Genomic DNA, 6209 nt, shown 5'->3' with positions numbered 1-6209 from the left:
GGGCTTGAGAGTGTTTGTGTGTGTGTGCGTTGAAGAGTCCTTACATTTTTATTTGGCACCGACACATGGCTTAAGCCGAATATTTTCCATTTTCCACAATTTGGGTCGGTGCCTCTCCTCCTCCCTTTCGTTTCCACCATAGAGATATGTGTATCTCCAGCTCTTTCGCTATGATTGCTTCATTCTTTGTAGTTGCCATAATATGAGGACAATTATTTGATAAGTGGGTTGAATGTGCAGCAGCAACAACAGCAGCAGCAGCTTTTCCTTCTGTTCTGGTTCTTGTTCTGGCTCGGTTCGGTTCGGTTCCGTTTCCTGTTCGCATTCGCATTCGCATTCGTAGTGGTAGTCGTAGTCGTATTCGTGTTTCATCTGCCATTGTCATGGCGCTGCTTTTTGACAAATGAAAGGGGTCACCAAAGCAGGCTTTTGTTATACACCTCTCGGTCCTCCCCATTCCATCGGCCCCCATTCCCATACTTTCTGCATGCGAGGGGGCAAGTGTTAAAGACAAACTTTTAATTGTTTTTCAGAGTGTTGACTTGAGTTGAGTTTATTTTCATTTTTATTCAGATTTTTGTTTGGTATTTTATGGAGTTTGAGCTTTTGTTTTGTCTGTAATTTGTTTGCTGAATTGAAAATATGTAAATTATAATGCGGCTGTTATGGCCATGGGCTTTTGTGGAGATTATTGTGCTGTTAACGTTTGGCTTTTCGTTTGGGAGGCATTTGGCCTGGCATTGTGCCATCTGGCAGAATGAATATGAAGAGATTTTTGTCGTTTTGAATTGCAGATGGGATAGATCTTTGGAATTGTTACCCATCAGATCAGATCGAATAAGGGTTTCAGGGGTGTTCCGTGGAAAGATCAAAGCCAGTTGAATCTTCCTTACATCTCGTATACACACTTTTCAGCTCTGTCTTCAATCTCGACTCCTCAGCAGCAGATATTTCTTTCTTTCCCCCTGAAATGCTTCATTACCCATCTTAAAACATGAAAGATCCTCATCATATATCTCTTTGGCTTGACTCTTCAGAAGCATACACGAGTATGTACGTGTCTGTTTCTCTTTCTTTTTGTTGTCTTCTATCTGGGCTGCTCAACAACAGACGTCTCTTGCAATACCAATGCCAGAAATGCAGCATCTCCCAACCCATATGCCATCCCGAATACTTCCACATCAAAAGCCCAAACTCTTTACAAGCGTCACTTTGATTCAATTCCATCCGCCATCCGCCGTCCGCCATCCCTTTTAGCCATCCCGGTAGGTAAATTCCGTTTGCCGAATTCAAAGACTTTTTCTGTGCGTGTGTGCCGCAACTCAAACGCTGCCACATGCCACTCCAGTGCGAATAAACAACTTCATGGCTCCGAATGGAATGGAATGGAATCGAATGCCATTGACAGCCGCATCATTATATGGATATCATTATCGTGTATCGTCTGCAGCCCCCCCGCCCCTACACCAGAAAAAAAAGGTAAAATGTCACAAGATGCTGCACGTGGGGTGGGGGCTTGATGGCGGAGTGGTTGAGTGGTTGGAGGTGGTGCGGTGGAGAGGGAGGGGGAGGGGGCGTGGTTGGGCAATATAATAAAGCGCAAACATTTATACACGACACTCGATGCCGAAGGACGATATAGAAAAAGCATTCCACCAACTTAACTGTCGATATCAGCTGCTGCCATGGCCATGTCCTCCAGTCGGACCCCTACCCCTACCCCTACCGCCACCACTACCCCTAGTACTACTGCTACTGCTACAGCTACTGCTGCAGGCCACTCCATTCTATGGAATGAATGCGAATTCTGTTTGCTATCGATTTTCAGGACAACGTTTATTATTTTTATTATATTCGCCCTGGAACTGGGCAGAAGGGGGAATCCCCAGAGCTGAGAGCGCTAGAGAGAGAGAGAGAGTGCCGGGAGAATCGAGTGTGTCTGGGGTGGCTGGCAAATTATGGGCTTTTCATAACGTTAACAGTCGCATAAATACGCTCTTTGTGTCAGCCAAGTAGAAAAAATGCGATAAAAGATTATAAAGTGTGTGTTGTCGCTTTGGCTTTGGCTTTGGCTTGGCTTGGCTTGGCTTTTGCTGCCCAGGATGTGATGGCAAGGAGGGTGCCCTCGCATCGCATCGCATCGCATCGGATCGGAGTTCGTTCTCGTTTCGCGTTGGGCGGCGACATCTGTTTCCGACATCTTTTAATAAAATTTTCATCTTTATTACAAAACGATTGTTTTATGCGCCCAGCTAGCCAGTCACCCAGTAAGCCAGTGCAGCCGGGGATACTCCCTTGTCCTCGTCCTTGTCCTCCTCCTCCTGCTGCTCCTCCTCCTTCTCTTTCTCCTCTAAGCGGCAAATCTCAGAGCTGCCCAACTTCAACTTGGACTTGGACGGCAGGGGAGGACGTGTCCTGCTGCCGGAAGTCCTTCAGCGAGTCGCGAGGAAGTAATTAGAATGAAGCGATTTTGGGGCCAAGTTTTTCTCCATTTTCCATTTTATTTCTATTTTTTATTTGCCGTCCACATAAAGTTTTTTATTTGCTGGAGATGGAGTTCCTGAATGGCCGAGCAGTTTATGAAATTATTATTCGTAATTCTTTTTATTACTTTATTACTTTATTTCACTTAATTTGATCGCACTCGCACACATCTTCTTTTCTGCCATACGAGTATACCCATACCCATCAATGCTTGTATGGAAATAATTGCCAACTTTATTGGTTAATTTATGAAATTTACACATTTAATGGATGCTTTTTGTTGCTGTGCTGCGCTGTGCTCTGCTCTGCTGTGCTGTGTTGTCGTTGTTTTTACTTTTATTGTTTTATACGTGTGTGGTTCGGTAGTTGTGGCTTTTGCGGTGGCTCGTACATAAATATATTTATTTGTTTTTGGACAATGTGGTTGGTCGGTCGGAGAGTGTTGTTCAGCTGAGTGGCTGTTAAGTGGGTCTGTTAGTTAGGCGGATAATGAATTGTAGTTAATATTTAAATGCGAGAAGATGCGCAGTGGAAAGGGGCAACTTGTTGTTGATCAAGAAACGACTAGAAACGACACCTGAGGAACTTGAGTGATCCATCACTGAGTCTCTGTCCTCGAGGTCTCTTGGGGATTGTCCCCTCTCTGTGCGCTTCTCATAAGACACAGGTATTTCCGTATTTCTGCTGTTTGGGCTTCCCCTTTCTCAGATCTCTATCTTCTTTATTAGCCTTTCTTCACTCATTAGAGAGTGTTCTCTATTTACCCTCTCTCTCCTTTTCTGTACTTGCTTGGACCATCATATTCCCACCATGTCTCTTCATTTTCTCTCTCTAGTCTGTCTATCTCTCCAGCTTAAAGCTTTTCAATATGCATTCTTAATTGAAATTCTTTTGAAATTATTATTGCACATAATTTAACATTCCACCATAGCTCCTCTCTCTCAGGTTGTTTTCTTCCGTACAGTTCATGACCTATGGCCTATGTATACCACCTCCCAATCTCCCAATCCCCCATTCCCTCCGAATGGATTGTATATATTTCTGCAATATTATTTTTTTGAACTTTTTTGTCCTGTTTTGCAGCTGAACTTCGTTGATTTTTGATGTACGCATGAGGGCGCCGATTAAGCCAACTGGAAAATTTGCCAGCCTGCCTCCAAACCCTTTGCCATGGCTCCCCTCTGCCCTCTGCCCTCTCCCCCTCCTTTCAGCACTCTCTCCATAACATTGCAACAGCAACAAATAAATAAACAAAAGCTTTAAATGAAAACAGAGGAAAAAATTCTGAGAGCTGCATAATGTCCGAACAAAGGAACGAGAGGCAGAGGCAGAGGCGAGCAGTAAAGAGAAGGCAATTAATATTTTTTATTGCATACAAATTGCATAATTAGTCAAAACTAAATGACAGACCCGAAAAAGAAAAGAGAAGGGGAAGGGGAAGGGGTGCAAGGGGAAGAGGTGGAAAAAGGAGTAAGGAGTCGCCGGGCAAAAGGGGCGTGCAGACAACAAATGTGTTGTTGTGATTAATAAAATTACATGAAGTTGCAAAGGTCCGCAAGAAGCCCTGAAAAACAGCAAAATTTGACAGCTCGAAACAATTATAACAGAGGCAGACCCAAAAGCAGGCCGCCGAGGAGGGTTGCTGCTCCCAGAGACTGAAATAAAATCTGGAAAAAAGGCCCATCACTTGACGCTGCGGCCAGGGAGGGAAACACACAAAAAACCTCCAAGGAAAGGAGCTCCGGCAACGTGTGAAAGAAGGACTACTTGACTCGAGCCATAGCCATCCGAGTGAGGCGCCCAAGGACAAGACGCACAATTTTTAATTAATTTTCATGTTTCCTTGTACTCCCTGACTTATGTGACTCTCTGCGGACAATTCCTTCGATTCGAAGCCATCCAGGCGGAAGTAACATTGAAATTTACGAGTACTATGTTGTTGTGTGTTGTCACTGTCTTCTAGTTTTCACACATTATAATGGAAAACTTGAGTGCAATTAGTCAAACAAATTCGGTGGAAATTTATGGGAAGTTAAAAATTAGAGAAGAGAGTTGCAGAAAGAAGATGGCTGTGCTTTGATGTCTCCCGGGAGCAACTTAAACTCAAATGACAGTTCAAAAGGAGTGTGTTCCAGATGGTTGTTAGCCGGTTCAAATATGATTCATGACGATTGTTGAATTCCCAATTGATACTCCAAGCTCTAGAGAGCTAATCTTTTAACGAACTCTTCTTGAATGCTTTCCTTTGAGTAGCCTGTCAGCTCTTTTACTTGATTATTCCACTAAAATCAAGTCCATCTTCCCGTATAACCTGCTCAATCACCCATAACCATATCATTTCATTACGTTTCCATTGATTGATGGATCGCAACTGGACTGTCGCAACATCCACCTTCATCTTCATATCGAGCTGATCCCATAACAAGTTGTCAGCGGTAATTAGAGACTTTTGCCAGCTGACGCCGCAACCCCCCACCGTCCTTAAAGTGGCATCAATGTAACGCCTAGTTAGGCAACAGATGCCCTGAAATGTATGCAAAGGTCGACTCGGCAGCCGCCACCACCACCACCACCACGAAGGACAACAGGGATGCTGGACCCATTTAGACACGCAGCTCTAAATTAGCGAAAGGGTGCCATTGTCATATATGTCTGTGCTGTGCGTACAGATCGCCAGATACGTATATGTAGGGCAGGGCATGGGGGATTAGCCGGAGAAACGGAATTGGATAATGAAAATAAAATTAGTTTTGGTCACGTGCTTAGGGAAATATGAAATGATTATTTATGAAATGAGAATTGTTCGATGAAGAGAGTTGAATATATGAATTAAATTGCCTACTATTTCTAATTGGAATAGAAAAAACCTCCGTAAACCAGAAGCCATTTCAATTAACTTTCCTGCCAATACCGTGGATGCCGTTGAGTGAAGGCCTGCGGCCGGAGGCGCAACATTTTTAATTAATCCAGAGCGGAGTAGTGGTGGTGGTGGTGGTAGTGGTGTACCTCCTACTTTGAGCTCCATTCCGGCTAGCACCTGTCACTTTTTAGCAAATCCATTGGCTGCATTTCTGATGGACACTTGGCATCTGTTTCTGACCAGGCCCACAACGAGAAAGAGGCAATAGCAACAGCAGTGGCAATGGCAGTGGCAGTGGAAGAGGCAGCGCCAGCTACAAGGCAAACGTCAAACAATTTCTGCATTTGCCAGGCTTTGGTTTTTGCTCGCTCATCACAATTTTTGATTGCACAATTTAATTTCATTTTCCGATTCAATTTTTTTCCCATCCATCTCTCACTGTTTGCATAGGCGGAGGCAAAAAGGGGAAAGAGTACCAAATCAAAATGATATTATGGTATTATTTACGTTTATGCAAAATATTAATGTTATATATTTTTGTAACTTTGTTTGCCCTCAGATGATTGACATTTGCACGCTGTCCGGGACAGTGAAGTGAAGTTGAAGGGTTGAAGTTTCCATAATTACAGAATTCACATTTTATTTGCTTTGCGGTTGAGGTAGGTTTGAATTTGAATGCCATTCAAATGATATCATATAAAGGAAAACTATCCTATCTCAAGCAAGCAATTGGAAAGAGCAGCGAATGGCGAGCTCTGCCAGCAAGCATTTGTCCGATCTGCTCAGAGCATAAATATCTGCTATCTGGTATCTGGTATGCTTCTATATATGCGAGTACACGCATGCCACCAGGTCAGCCGCACAG

The sequence above is a fragment of the Drosophila pseudoobscura genome, chromosome X (genome assembly GCF_009870125.1).
Source record: "Drosophila pseudoobscura strain MV-25-SWS-2005 chromosome X, UCI_Dpse_MV25, whole genome shotgun sequence".
NCBI classification, from domain to species: domain Eukaryota; kingdom Metazoa; phylum Arthropoda; class Insecta; order Diptera; family Drosophilidae; genus Drosophila; species Drosophila pseudoobscura.
This window is presented reverse-complemented; position numbering follows the sequence as displayed.